Here is a 16,289-nt window from a genome sequence, read left to right on the forward strand (position 1 = left end):
GGTTACTTACTGAGTTATTAACGCACAGCAATACTACACAAAAAAAATGACAGACTTTGAAAGAACAAAATGTAAGGTAAGCTCATTTATAGTGCACTGTACAAGCCTGAGCAAGTTCTGCCAGCGCATGCACGAGGAAGGCACTTCTGTACAATTACATAATCTATCAGCTTAAAGATATCGGCCTTATTTTGATATCGGATCATTAATGATAGCAATAAAATAGTAATTATCAGCCGATAACAATAAGGCTGCCGCTATATTGTACAAATAATAAACTTCCACTAAAGTTAAAATATGGAATTACTTCGCTATGTTGTTAACTGTAATATCTGGTCAACTATAATCCCTAATACATTGCAGATCCCTATAACTATTGTGGCCTTGCACATTGCGATATTGACACTGAAGACTGAAGTAACACCTGCTAAAAAAAAAATCAGCTTCTCCATCACATAAAGTGGAACATTTTTACATTTATTTCAAATATAATTATTCCACATTTAATATTTAAAACAGTTATTTTATAATATTTCACTATTTACAATATTTTTTAAAGGAAAAAAATGTTACAAAGACCAAACTGTGTCCCTTGGTACCAAATGATTACCATATTTATTTACCGTGGTACATACAAAGATTTTCAAATGAGACCATTCCACATGCATTGTTTGGTCATTTTTTTGTTATTGTCAGGGAACTGATGTTCCTGTCCCAGCTTCACAATAAAACCTATAATCCCTCGCAGAAAATCCCAAATCTACTTTTAGACTTAAAGCTCTGATATTCCCCCTGCAGTACAGCTGGCCTTAGCTGCTCAGTCTGCCTGCCTTCGCAATCACCAGTTGTCTTCCCACTGCCATTTCATGCTACTTTATGTCCTTCCTCTCTTGATATCCACTCAGCCATATTGCTGCTCTTTTCCTCATCTGATTAATAACGTTATTAAACTTGTTTGTTTCCGGGTGCGTGAAGGATAATAGTTCTACTTCGCCATCCTGGTACCAAAAAAACACCTCAAACAAACACCCCTAATGTTAAATTAAGCCTTTCTCTTCTCCCCGAGGGAATAAAGGGATGACCTGTCACTCGTTTAATGGCAGCATGGCGTCAAAAGATTGAGTCTAGACTCTGAATGAGATCCCAGCAGGGTTACATGCCCTGCGTCTCTCCATCTATCACTCCATCCCTCCCCTGTCCTTCTTCCCAAACATCTCTATATCTCTCTCTGAAGGTTGTTTAGTTTGGGCGTAATTATCTGTTAAATCACCACGGGCCTCTCAGCTTGCCTTTGCTATGCTAATAATTGCGAATGTTGCTGGAGATTAGCTTGATCGCTAAGAAAAACAACACCAATGCCACTTTTATAACAGCCTGTGTTTGTGTAGAGAGAGAGAAAGAGAGAAACGTCGGCTCTCCGCATCATGTTACGCTTGCAGTCATGGATTTAATGTATGCTAATGAGGAATTAATATATGCTAAGGTTTAGGGTGGGCCGCAGTGTCTCCCTAGGCAAGATTCCCAGTGGCTTTAGCATTTTACTTAGTGTTAATTTAAAGTTTATCCAGTATGGCAGATTGTTGCCCAGAATACTTTGCGTTCCGACTGAGGCAGCGCCCAGACTGCACATTATCTCAGCTTGGATCAGCCTAAACGCGCTTTTGATGTGAAATTTCTGTCGCCAAACATTTTCTGTCTTTTCTCCGCACAGCCGCGGGGGTTCAGTTTCAAGTCCAAACTAAAGCTGCCAGATGCGACCAAACCTCTCAGGACCATCTTTAAAAAGTCTGCTCTGTTCTGTGTGTGTGTGTGTGTGTGTGTGTGTGTGTGTGTGTGTGTGTGTGTGTGTGTGTGTGAGGGGGTGTTTAAACACATCCCGCGGTTAACTAATAAGAGATCGGCCGAAGTGCACGAACCCGCCCGGAGCCCCGAGTTAACCTCCACCACAGGAACAGCTGTGCTTACTGTCTAAAGGACATGAGAGAGAGACAGAGGAAGACACGGAGAGGCAAAGAGAGCCAGGAGGGATGTTCATCCTAATGACAGTCCTTCCACAAATAGCTCGCCCAGACGAGACCTGTGGGGGGGAGGGGTTTGTTTATTCCTGCAGTCACTTTTGGGAGGTGACCTTCCTTCTCCTCCTCACCTGTTGCGTCCAGTAGCCAAAATACAGCTCTGGTACTGCACCAACACTGTGTGGTCGAATTAATAAGCCGAACCCCTTTCATATTCCAGCTCTGATATTAGTGGCTGCACTGTATGCTTATACTAAATCCTAATGTGATGAACGGAATTAGAGCTCCTAATCATGTATAATTAAAACAGTATGTGTATGTGGAGGTGTTTGAAGTGCATTTGTTCGTATATGTGGGTGTGTTTACTATTACCAACCGCTAATTGCTGTTATGAAGGCACTGTGAAGTCTTTGCAAATATTTACTGACTTGTAATCATTAAAACAACACCAACGACTGCATTTCTTCCATGACCACCACAATACATTTGTTAAGCTCAAAGTGTAAAGATACAGTTGATACTAAAATGACAATTCTGTCATCATTCAATCTGACAGTTTTGAGTTTATATGCTAGTTTAAAAAGGGAGACAGTAAATGAAGCTTAATTGGAAACAACAGTTCCCTTGCAAATATCTCATTACAGAAGCCAATAAATAAAAGCATTAGGGTTGAATGAAGATACACATTTTGGCCAATCCTGATGACTGACAAGTCTATTTTTGGGGGCCATCAACTGATAAACAGTGGTCAACATTTGAAGTGAATCAAAAACATTTTTTTATTATTGTATTATATTATTTAATACTTTTTGGGTATCTTTAGTGAAAGGTTTTGATACAGCTCATATATTGACTACTGTATAGGTTGATAATAGGGCTGCACTACATTAGATAAATCTGATATTTTAATTTTCTGCTATAAATATTGCAATATAAATAGTTTCAGAAGAGGTTTTATTACCTCTTTTTGACAGTATTCTGGGGAGTCAGAGTATTCGGTACAGAAATTAAATAAACAAAATGCTAAAAAAAAAAAAAAAAAAAAATCTTACTTTGTTTTGTCTCTACTCCAAATATTTAAAAAAAATGCTAGTCCAAGTAAAATATAGTTTGGTTTTCACCATCAGAAGAAATAAGTGAAAATTAAGAGATTTAGCTTGTTTTAAGGAAATTATCTTCCAGTGGGGTAAGTGAAATAATCTTGTTTTCGCTTTGAAATGTAGATATTTGGGCTAGAAACAAGACAAAAATTCTAAGCTAGAAGTGTTTTTTGCATAAATCATATAAATAAAGTGGTTAAATACAATTGTGTAGCTCCTGGTCAACTATAATTCAGACTGGACATTGAATATCTTTGCGATGTGACTATTGTGGATGCGCACTCTGCCATATTCATGCTGAAATAATATATTGTGCAGACCTAATTAACATACACCAATTTTGAAATTAAGCCTAATTAAAAAAACAAACACGGTGAACAACTGACTGCATTTTGAATACCTTAAATCTGTGATTCCCAGCCCACAAGGGGCCTCAGCGAACTTTATGTGGGGGATTGAGTCATATTAGTAAAATTTTTTAGCAGTGGACAATTAGGAGAACGATCATGTTGACTTAGTTAATTTTATCCCCTGGCTAACCAAAACAAATGTCCTTCGTCCACAATCGTCCTTCAGCAATTTATAGTAATGATCCAAGCATATATATATCACCTGGACCCAGGTGAGAAAGCTCAAAACACTTTGGGTTGCAGCGCTAGCAATACTGGAAACACAAAATGCAGGAAATACCAAGATAATAATAATTCCTTATATTTATATTGCACTTTTCTGGACACTCAAAGCTCTTTACACATTGGGGGAAATCTCCTCATCCACCACCAGTGTGCAGCATCCACCTGGATGAGGCAACAGCAGCCATATTGCGCCAGACTGCACACCACACACTAGCTGGTTGGTGGAGAGGAGACAGAGTGATGAAGCCAATTATGACATGGGGATGGTTAGGAAGCTGTGATGGAAAGAGGCAAGTGGGCAAATTTAGCCAGGATGCCAAGGTTAAACTCCTACTCTTTTCGAAGGACATCACAGGATTTTTAATGACTATAGAAAGTCAAGACCTCGGTTTAACATCTCATCCCAAAGACGTCACTCACTGAGCAGTATAGAGTCCCTTACACTACACTGGGGCGTTAGTACCCACACAGACCACAGGTTGAGCGCTTCCTGCTGGCCTCACCCACACAAATCCAGCAACAACCTAGCTTTCCCCTGTGATCTTTCATCCAGGTACTGACCGGGCGCAGCCCTGCTGAGCTTCAGTGGGCAACCATGAGCAGAGAGCTATCTGCCAGCATAGTTATATGAACTATGGTTTTATTCCATTTTATTGATGCAAAGAGTCCCTGACCCAGCCACAGCGCATTATCTGCATCAAAATTCTTGCTAATGAATGCATTAGGCAGTTCAAATTAATAAGACATTTGCAGACGACTCATTGATGTCTGCAGATGTTTTGCTTTTTTTATTATACACTAGGCTATTATTTGTGCATAAACTTGTCTAGATATAGTAATAAACATACAGTTTGTTTGAAAACAACACCCCTACTGCAAACATATTTGGGCAGTAATATCATTAAATGTGGAGGGAGGCCTTACAATATTTTCTGGGGCAAAAGGGGGTCTCGGGCAAAAAAAGGTTTGGGAACCACTGCCTTAAATGCAGAAAGCAAAAAAACTTAAATAATGTAAGTTTACAAAATTAATTAATTCAACCCCCCTTGTAATAATCAATGTACACTGAAATGTAAAATGCACATACATTGACTGTACAAAAATGTAATGGGAAAAGCTCAACACCACTTACATCAATCAGTTACATCATTTAAAAATCATTTCTGACTACTACTTAGTAGTTTTAGTAATATTATTAATTAGTTATTGGACATCTCTATGTTCATGTTTCCATCAATTTGATGTCAACGAACTGCAAAACTGAATCTTTCTGATTAATAAACAAATTATTCAGTTGTGTTCCTTTGAGCCAGACGAACCTATTGTTAAAAAAGAAATTCAATCTCAATTGAAGCAATTTGCTATTCTTTTTCAGATATTTAAAAGTCTTGGAATATAGCATACAAACAGTACGCTACAAACATTTATCATAGCTTTCAGCCTTCTCTTTTTGTTTTCAGTGGAAGTAAGTCATGCATGTTTGGAATGACATGGAAGTATGAGTAATTGATGACAGAATTTAATTTTCGACTGCACTATTGTTTCAGCTTTGCACAGCGCACCTGTTATGCGCAACAGCATGGGGTTTCTGTCACATCTGTACAAGCCTGATGAGATTTGTTCAGTTCAAGGGCTTTGGCTCATTTTTAGAGCACTCCGGGGCTTTCCAGAAGACTCTGCATTAAGCACATTGCAGACATGACAGCTCGGTTTGATGAAGAACCGTCCAAGTGAGCATCAGCGTAATGAAACTTTGATCAAAGTGCGGAAAGCTTCAGACTTCATGTGCTAATTTCATCTTCCAGTGTCTCACCTTACGAACATGCAGCATTTTTTATTTTATTTTTGTGACTACACAGAAATCCACATACACTGGGCCAGCTTATTAATAACTAATGCAAATCTGCACAGCCAGAGAGCTAAAGAGAACAGACCGTTTCCTAGACATCACACAATTCTTTCATGACTGATCACTCAATGATCTCATTATGCTCAAACCCTCATGCCTGATCCGGAAGTTTGTTCAAAGTTAGTTTAGGAATCAGAGTTTTGATCAAAGTTGGTCCAGTAATTAGGGTTGATTCATTAGCTCTGAGAACAGAACTGTTAGCTGCTTCAATGAATGCTAATGACTTATTCATTATTAATTCAGCACCTGTTTTACATACACATGCACACTGAAAATATGAATATCATCTGTGATTCATTTTAGCAGCATTAACACATTAAAAAGCTAGTATTTCGCTCCAAATGACAAGGCTACCAGTTCTGCATGGCGGTAACGTAATTGCATACCTCCACAAATCCTGCTCACACAGACAACCACACGTCATCAGAGTATTTAATGATGCTATTAAAACCCAAGTTGAATGGAAGGCAAACAGCCTCTATTGGTGTTCCACCTGGACCAAACCTAAAAAAAAAAAAAAATAATAAAGACAGCCTTAAACGGTTATAATGAAAACTAATTCTGCATTAAGAAAGAGCTAGTAGTACAAATGCAGACACAGGAAGTCAACATGACGTCATATTGACGTTGTACCGAAACGTACCCCAATGTTGTGGGGACTTTGGATTTTGTTTGGAAATGTGCATCAGGCCATCATCAATGTCCAACGTCCAAACTAAAAATTAACCAAATTTCAACATCTACTCATGTTACACCTTGACGTTGTGTGGACGTTACAACTTTGAAATCTATCAGATGTTGGATTTTGGTTACTTTCCAACACAATCTAAAATCAACCAAATATCAACGTAATTTGACGTCGTTATTGGACGTTAACGTTGTCCTTAGACGTTGACTAGACATTCAATTTTGGTCACCTGACGTCATGACCTAATTCTAACTTCTTTTGATGATGTGTGCCTGCTGAGATGATGAGGACTTGCATTACACCTTTGAAATTACATCGGATTAACCCTAAATTTTAAGACTATTGCACAAAATGTAAAGATGAAATTGCAACTCTGTTTCACTGTAAGGCGGAGTGTGGTGAGCTGCAGTTGTTTTCTAAGGAAGTGCTTGTTCTGGTCTGTGAAATGACTGGAGAAAACATTCCTTTGGAACCAAAACCAAGACATGAGCTATAGGTGAATTGGGTAAACAAAATTGCCCATAATAGTGTATTAGTGCGTGTGTGAATGTGAAAGTTTATAGGTGTTTCTCAGTACTGGGGTGCAGCTGGAAGGGCATCAGCTGCGTAAAACATATTCCAGAATAGTTGGCAGTTCATTCCGCTGTGGTGACCCCTGATAAATAAGGAGCTAAGTCAATACGAATGAATGAATGAAAGTAATAAATGATATTATTATTATTATTATTACTACTACTATTATTATTAACACACATGCACACATTGGTCAATTATAATAAATAAATATATACTGTATATATTCATTCTGAAATAATATATAAGTTAATATTCTGTGTTGTTCGCTGGGTTTGTAATTTAATTCAAATCAATAAAAACAAACTTTAAAAAAGAGAGAAGGAGCTAAAAGCAGAAATAAAGTTGCTGTTGCATTTTAGGCCTGGAGGCAACTAGAGTTCTGGACTGAAAACTAGAAGACCGGTATGTTATGGAGTGAATCAGAACACATATTTCAGTCCCTCGTTTTAGTGCCACTTAAATGCCTGAGATGTCAGTTGAAATCAGGGGCACAGGAAGTGAAAGATAGGATTAAAAGACATGCCTCTTTAGATGAAAATAAATTAATAGGCTACATTTCAAATCAGTAATCCGTAAATAATATGACTGTAATTGATCATCATTGTTAAGCATGATAACAAAAATAGAAAGAAGGAAACTGTAATGTTTATTGTATAGACTTTTATTTTAACTGAAGGAAATGAAAGCAATAATAATTGTTAAGCGTGCATACTGTACATGTGCAGGTTGACATATGGAGTAAGTTTGGAGGTCGTATTTTAGAAGACAAAATATGATAATATTGATTCTGTTTTGTAGCATACCAAAAACATTGACCGTTTATTCAGTAGCCTATCAAGTAGTACTTGTAGCTTATTGTGAATTTGTTATGTAAATTTGTTATTTAGGTTTAAACTTTTAATGTAGTGCTCAATTTAAGGTTTTTAATGCTTTCAAAAATCGCTTTGAGACTTCTTTCTTTAAGTATCAATTCAGGCAATTTAGTTACTGGAGCCCTTCGATTTGGAAATATTGACAGACATTGCAGACCCAAACAATGCCAACCCTAAAAAATGATATCATGGCAGCCAGCCTCTTCCCGGGAATTAAAAAAACACCTTAGCAACCATGACAACACTCTCACAGCACTCAAAACCATTGCATTTCATTTCACTTTATTGACAGCAGTGACTCTTATCCGCTCTTTGACTGAACTCATGGTCTCCATTTAAGCCGAATATCAAAACCAGTCTTGGATAAAATGAAAACTAAAATTTAAAGCAACAAACAAATACCCCTGATATTCCATTATTGGACAAAATATATACAATTCCATCACTTTCTGAAATAGATCTTTTAAAAGCCCATGGTATTCCGGAAAGCACGTGACCTGTGGGAACTCATGTGAACTGCACTGAGCAAACGGCGAAAGTGAGAAAAGTTTGTTTAATTGACATAAATAATCCACTTAAGCTTGCTGAGCTTCCATTTCTGTGAATGCTCTTGTTTCACACCTGTAGAAACTACACAAACGCAAAAGAATGTACGTCAAAGAGCTGACTCACAGATTAACGGATTTCTTCAGATCCTAAAGTTCTGTGTATATAGACAGATAAACGGAAAGATAGATTGACATGCACACAAAAAGTGGCTATAATTCTGTATAATCCTCCAGTAAACAATATGGGCTTGGTTTTGGTTGGGATATTTTCAAATTAAACTAAACTGATTTACTATATTTTCATATGCACAGTGAAATGGCTTTTTTACGGCTCATCGGTTGGAAGCAAACGTCCAAGAGGGCTTTATTATTTAAACAGATAGTTCACAACCAGAAAAAATGTATTGAGCCATTCCATGCTCATCCTGGTGTTGTGTGCCCCATTTTTTTCTTCTGTATACCTCAACATGAGTAATTGAACAACCACAGTACTTGTTGTGTTCATGCAACAGCACGTTATCACATTCATCTGACAAGCAGAGTTCCAGTCAGGACATATTCAACTGTGAAGGAGCAACTCAGATATTTTTGATAGATTTCTAGGCTCTGCGTTTCATGTTTTATTAATCCTATTTTTCAAATATGACCACTTGTGTGCTTTTTCTGGACAAGTCTGAGTGAACTGCAGTACTAATAGAGTCTTGTGAATATACAGCCATGGAATAAGACAGAGTTAAGGTCAGGATTTGTGTTAAGTACTATAATTTGTATCTCTTTTTAATAGCCTACTATTAGTCCCTGTTCTTTGCTTTTTCATGAAACAAGCAGGACTTTATTTTTATTTTTTTCTCTAAACAACATAAAGCTAAGTAAATAACTAATTCTTAGTCATTATTATTATTCATTAAAAAAGTCATGGTGACACTTGACTGTAAAAGTCAGTTTTGTCGGTTAAAATAAGTGAGAAACATACAGCTCTTTCTTAAATGCCTTAAAGTTTCAGTTACGAATAAAAGATTCAGGCCATTAAACATTGTTTTTGGTGTCTTGCAGTCTAAAAGGTTGCGAACCATTGGCTTAAATGATGCATAATATAATTTAAGGCTCATTTTTGCCTTACAGTGGCAAGCTAAAGGGTAAAAGTTTTGTTTGATAGCAAGTATTTGTTGACTAATTTTTTTAACAATAACTGCATTCGCAAAAACAAAAAAGAAAATGCTGATTAAAAGGTCCTGTACGTATGTTCTTGACTATTATAAAGCATAAAAATACCACAATATATTTGCAGATATTTAAGAAACATGCCAAGTGAACATTCTTGTTTAAATAAAAAACAATACTGAAGTCATTCCACTTTTATAATGCGAGTTAAGTGTCAGAACGGCTGTCTTTGTTTAGGTTCTTTCAACCCACCCACTGCCACTTTATCCAATTATATTTTAGCACCCCGGATTACCATTTAGTCAAATGTGACCTCCGGTGGACAGTAACTACCCCAAAATGAGATGCAGATTCAGAGTTCCACATGAGGTGGTTATTAATTAGCAAATAATATAAATATTACGAACGTAAACATTAGGTGAGCAGGTTGTAATTTCGCTTTGAAAAACAATTTGGCTGTTTGCACCAGACGCAACACGACAGAAATTTAAACACAGACAGTCAAAAGCAGAGAACATGTACACACTCACAAAATGGTAAGGTTTTTGCTCTAAATAATGTACATGCTGAATCACTGATATGTGTTGGCTTGCACTGAGTCACAGTTCTGAAGTTCAATTTCAAACGTTTTATTTTATTTTTTAGATCTGAGGTAAACTATCTGCTTCAGTAGTATGGCAATAAATGTCATGTAAAATGGCATTTAAACTCACATAGTTAGCATTTAACACTGAATAAAGCACATGAGGTGTATCTGAGATAACCATTGTCAGTTTTCTGTTGTTCGGCTGCAAAAAATAGAAGTCATTTCTAATATATCAATTCGAGGTGTTGGTTAAAACAAATTTTTAAATGGAAAATTTTCCTTCTATCGTGTGCTGTTGCTTTTAGTCAGAAAATGGTTCAAATCTGCCTTTAGGCTCGATAGTAAGGCACACTCACGTCCATCTAGAGATGCGCTTGAATGGACTCATCAGAAGAGGAGTGAAAATGTGTTTTGATCCAAGTGTGCATTACCTAGTTCAACCACTGGGTGTCAAGCTTACATACTGCACCTTTAATTATCATTTTAAGATAACATTGACACTTGGAAAGTGTCAGAAATCTTACAGATGGCAGAAAAACACTACAACCAATAGTGACAGATCATTTTAAGCAACAACTTGTAGTATTTAGCAAATGTACAGTCCAATAGACACTTTATTAACTGATAAAATTTTGTCTGCTTTGCTGCCCACCCTTTCAGAGAAATGTATAATGAAGAAAGTGCCTCTCAGCACCTCTGCACCAGTTTTTGGTAGTTTGCACAAAAACAAATGCTTTAAAGCATAACAGCTTGCACATTGCATGTTATCTCAATGACACATTTAGTGTATAAAAGGGTTTGAATAATGTAATTAATTAAAAGAACAACTCTGTTACATACTGCTTTTTATTACATCCAATGGTTACAGTTTCATTTCTCCAAATAATGGTTAATTTATTATTAACCTTTTGGGATGGACAAGGCCCTTGTCTTTTTGGTCAAACCATCTAATCACAATCTGCTGTGTATGATTTTAAAAGCTCTACTTTCACTGTGGCATCTGTATGGTTCTGTGGTGCAGGTCAGACTTCATCCCGCCACGAGAAACTGACCTTGTGGCATCGAACAGCACAAACTTTAATGAAACTTTTGGCTGTTTTTGATGCAGGATAGAGATTAAAGGTTTACAACCAAGCTGTCCCCAAGTGCCTTTAAAACTGTATTGAATGTGCACTTGTAGAGTACCTCGGAAGTAATTAAGGATTTTTTCTAGTTAAGAGGCACAGACCTGTATAGACCATTTCAATGTTGTCATGTCATTGGCCCATAGACATTTCCTGCTTGTTATAAAAACTATTTCATAACTGTAACAAGAGGCGATTCAATCGTAGATTAATGTTAAAACAGCTATCATGACATTATTTATCAATATGTGACTCTTTTTGGATTCTAGGAAGCTTTAGACATTTAAAATGTAAAACAAGAAATACGTTGGTACCATTGTTTTGGTTTACATCCCTCAAAATGGTCTATACAAAAGGTTTTATTTCAGATACACATGGGTATATTAAAACAGAACCTCTATGAAGTGCATTCAATAGATATTAAAGAATATAAATACAGAATATGACAACAAAAAAATTCACAAAATCCTGAAAAACTTATAAATAATAGCAGTCCAACAATTAAATATATTTGGTTTGCAGAAGTACTTAAAACTAAACTGTTAAAAGCTATTATAATTACAACCTATGGGCGTGACTACATTCCCAGAGATGGGTTGTGGCTGGAAGGGCATCCGCTGCGTAAAAACTTGCTGGATAAGTTGGCGGTTCATTCCGCTGTGGCGACCCTGGATTAATAAAGGGACTAAGCCAACAAGAAAATGAATGAATGAATGGGCGTGACTACACAAGAGAGGATCCAAATGTAGATTTAATATAAAAGGACGGTCAATTATCCACAATGTCCAGGATAATCCAAAAGAGATATCCAACAAACAGACAAAAGTCAGCCATTGAATAAAAGGACAGATCTAACATCAAATAACCAGGCATGGAAAGACAAAGAAACAATGGAAATGCTCAGAAATGTTCACTACATGGAATCAAGAATCGTGATGTGTCAGTGTGACTTATATAGTCCAGATGATATGAAACGGGTGTGTGTTTGTAAAGCCGCCTTTCCACTGTAGTCGACAAACGACAGAGCGAAAGTCATTAATTTCCAATGGAGAGTAGTCCTGGAGCTGCGTGCAGTTTTGATCATCTCCATATGCAGAAATTGTCGATCCAATTTGAGCTGTGGATCTGTTAAAATATTTGAACTCCTGTGACTAGACCGTATGCATTTGGCCAACCAGATCTGATGTGTTCCAGTGTCCAAGTAAGTCCATGTGCGTAAGATGAGAAATAGGAGTTTTTGTTATTTTTTAATCCGAAAAAAAAGTCTATATATAATGAAAACATTCTATTCCATTGTTCTATTGTAAACACACACAGAATAAATGCTCTTGCTTTTGCTTTTGCACTGCTTTATTTCAGATACCACTGCGAGAATCAGCTTCCTATGGTGCACGACAAAACGGAAAATTCTGTGTGACTACCCCAAGGGGGTGTGTTCCGACAGTCGTGTCCGAACGTTATGTGCAGTGGAAAAGCAGCTTAATAATCACAGTGGGTTGTGGGAAACATTCTGATGGCTGGCTGAGTTTAAAGATAGAGCACCCTCTAGTGGGGCGCAGTGGCACTTCAGCTGGTAATTATAACGATAAGTAATTATGAAATCAAATAGAAATATCCTTAAGTCCTACTTAAAGCTTAAAAATAACTCTCAAGATAAACTAACAGAATTTAATTCAAATTTAAACTAGTAAAACCATCAATAAGGACATTTTATACCAGTACAATCACTAAATATCTATAGCCAATACTGATCGGTTCCAATTATAAAAACAAATGACAAATAAATTTAGTGGAGAACTGATTTGATTTTTAAAACTGTAGATGATGAAAACAAGGAAACTGCAAAATAAAACTAGATCTTTCTTTTCTCAAAATCATTTATTTGCAAACTGCAATTTTTACAGTGAAAATAAAAACATCTACGCTGCCGACATCTTGTTTTTCCTCTTGCAGAAACTGTTATAAAGCATCACACCCCTTATGGCCAGCAGCACACAAGTGTATCAACCCACAGAAATAATCCATAATTAATCAAGAGACAATTCATTTCCTCACCGGCTGATAACATTTACATCTAAAAAAGCCTTTATCGACCAACACCAATGTGCCCATCAACGCATGCATCACTAATGTAAACTATTACACATTTTCATTTAATTAACATGCTAATTGAATGCTTGAAAACACCACACTCCATTTGAATCCATATGTTATGGCCTTAATAGTATTTTTTTTTTCTAAAAATGTAAAGATGAGGCCAGATAAAGATGATCTTACCTACTCATTCAAAGCTACCAGAATAACAACACATGAAACTACATTTTATTGCACGTTATTATAGTCCTGCTGAAAAGATGCTATAAAAAATATTTTAAATGCATTTCTTTTCAAATAGTAAACCTCTGATATGATCACAGCGAACCGAAATGGGTCACGGACCACAAATTTGCTTCATAAAAGGAGTTTGATACATAATACTCACAATGATATTAGAATAATGGAGGTCTTCCTGCCTCCCCGATCTTCACAGTACTGCTGAATATGTGTATGACTGAAATGTAATCAGTGATTTTTTGCTTCGTTCTGTGTATCTGATCATCAGCGCAGGTTTGTTATGGCCAACTCTTTTTGAACAACCATTCTCAGCAGCGATAGTCTGTGTCACATTGATAAAGAACCTCAGCCCCGTTCCCCATCTCACGTTCTGCAGGGGCAGATCCTCCAGAAAAAAAAAAAAACGTTTCTCATTTTTTTCCACGATAGCCGAAAATTGTTGCGGCATTTGTTGGAAATACAAACGGTCTCAGAGGCCTGAACTGATTCCATTATGTGATGGCAATCTCCTGTGAAAAGAGCAGAGTTAGCACTCCACTCACCCACAGGGACTCACATATGTGTGTGTGTGTGTGTGTGTGTGTGTGTGTGTGTGTGTGTGTGTGTGTGTGTGTGTGAGGGTTTTAATGATGGTGTATGTTCTTTCAATCTCTGTTCAAGTGTGTGTGAGAAATTAATGAACATCACAATGCCGGTTTGATCTCGGCGAGGCCCCTGATGCAATTGAGACACAATTTGTTCCTCTTCAATAATTTACAAAAACGCACACTCGCATACAAACACTCGTCGGACTGAAAAACAGAGAATTTGTATCTGAGAAAGCAAAGCCAGTTGGCCTAAATCAATAGAGGAGGGTGAACCGATGACCCCTAACGGTGGATGAGAGCTGATGTTATACACAATGTATGTTATTCACAATGTATGGCCATGCAAACACTGTTCTTCTCCCCTGAGCGTTTAGCTGTTTAATGTACATTGCTGTTAAATGAGCTGATATCCAGCATTTAAAGGCGCTATTAACAGTTCAGACCATGAACACCTCCTGCCTATGTGTGAAGGTGACAAGAAAATCAGCCTGCGTGCTCTTATTACACACCTGACATGAGGCCACACAAAGCCGCTTTATGACTAAGAGAATGAAAACACAGTTAAAACAGATTAATAAAATAGAAATATTCAAGTCACGCTGCAAAAAAAAATGGAAATAAGAAAATCCTTTGTCAAGTTCTCCAGTTTAATTATCCAGACGTCCTGAAAACAAGACTATTTTTCTTACTTTAAGCACAGAGTGCTAAAGCATCTAACCCTTACTAAATTGCATTAGATAAATAAAAATTGTGAAAAAAGCACAAAAAAAGATAAAGATATATACTTGTACTGTGTATTTATTAATGAAAAATAAATCAAGTGACATATTACATTATATTTACATTACATTATTCATTCATTCAGTTTTCTTTGGCTTAGGCCCTTTATTATTCTGGAGTCGCCACAGCGGAATGAACCGCCAACTTTTCCAGCATATGTTTTACACAGAGGATAACCTTTCAGCTGCAACCCAGTACTGGGAAACACCATACACTCTCACATACACACACATACACTATCCGCCAATTTAGTTCACACAATTCATCTATACCACATGTCTTTGGACAGTGGGGGAAAGCGGAGCACCCGGTGGAAACGCTAACACGAGAAGAACATGCAAACTCCACACAGAAATGCCAACTGACCCAAAGGGGCTCAAACCAGCAAACTTCTTGCTGTGCTGCATCCTACATTGCATTATATTATACATTATATACATCCTACAAAATCTTGATGGTTTTTAAAAATCTTTAAATGTTTTACTAATTACTCGTGTCTGACAAATGAACACGCAAGACAAATCCTAAAAAAAAATTTAAAAAAATAAAAAATAAACTGACCTTGCTAGATTTTCTCATATAAGAAACAATAAAAAATATTGCATAATAAAAAAGCTTGAAGATGCATTGATTGGTTGGTTGGTGTTTGGTCGGTCGGTCGGTCGGTAGGTCGGTAGGTAGGTAGGTGGGTAGGTGGGTGATTCCCAAATGGTGTTTAACAGAGCAAGGATATTTTCACAGCCTTTCCTATAATATTTTGTCCTCTGGGGAAAATCTTATTTGTTTTATTTTGGCTACAATAAAAGCAGGTTTAAATATTTTTACAACTATTTTTAGATTAATATTATTAGCCCCCTTAAGCATTACATTTTTGGTTGTGTGATGAAGAAACTACTGTTATACAAAGACTTGCCTAACTAACCTAATTAAGCCTTTGAATTGCACTTTAAGCTGAATGCTTGAATCTTGAAAAACCTAGTAAAATAATATTTAATGTCATCAAAGCATAGATATAAGAAATCAGTTATTAGAAATGAGTTATTAAATCTATTATGTTTAGAAATGGGTTATTAAAAAATCTTCTTTTCGTTAAACAGAAATTGGGGGAAAAATATAAAAGGCCGTTAATAATTCAGGAGGGTTGTCATATTGTGGAGGTTCATAATGTGCACTGTCACTTTAAGAGCAGTACAGTTCTGATTTATGGTTTCACTTTTACATGTATTTTGATTCTCAACTCGTTTGTTTATTACATAAATAAGGGTTAATATGAATAATCACTAAACACTGCGTTTTAACAAATTTGAATGTATTTGATCATTAAAGCGCTCACATTAAGATGGCTGCAAAATGCTGCAAGTTACATTACAGTAC

The 16,289-nt window shown here is 36.6% G+C and overlaps 1 protein-coding gene and 1 long non-coding RNA gene across 5 annotated transcripts in view; one reads left to right on the forward strand and one right to left on the reverse strand.

Moving 5' to 3' along the window:
- kcnd3 (potassium voltage-gated channel, Shal-related subfamily, member 3) overlaps positions 1-16,289 on the forward strand; it is a 170,737-nt gene that overhangs the window by 135,619 nt on the left and 18,829 nt on the right.
- LOC141375642 (uncharacterized) overlaps positions 1-16,289 on the reverse strand; it is a 76,559-nt gene that overhangs the window by 49,620 nt on the left and 10,650 nt on the right. The window contains exon 2 of one of the 2 annotated variants that reach the window (XR_012384395.1): positions 6,046-6,163. The exons of the other annotated variant lie outside the window; for it this stretch is intronic. This is a non-coding gene — a long non-coding RNA (uncharacterized lncRNA). The remainder of the gene's footprint in view (positions 1-6,045; positions 6,164-16,289) is intronic. 2 annotated transcript variants of the gene reach the window in all.

This window comes from Danio rerio, chromosome 8 (assembly GCF_049306965.1).
Source record: "Danio rerio strain Tuebingen ecotype United States chromosome 8, GRCz12tu, whole genome shotgun sequence".
Lineage (NCBI taxonomy): Eukaryota > Metazoa > Chordata > Actinopteri > Cypriniformes > Danionidae > Danio > Danio rerio.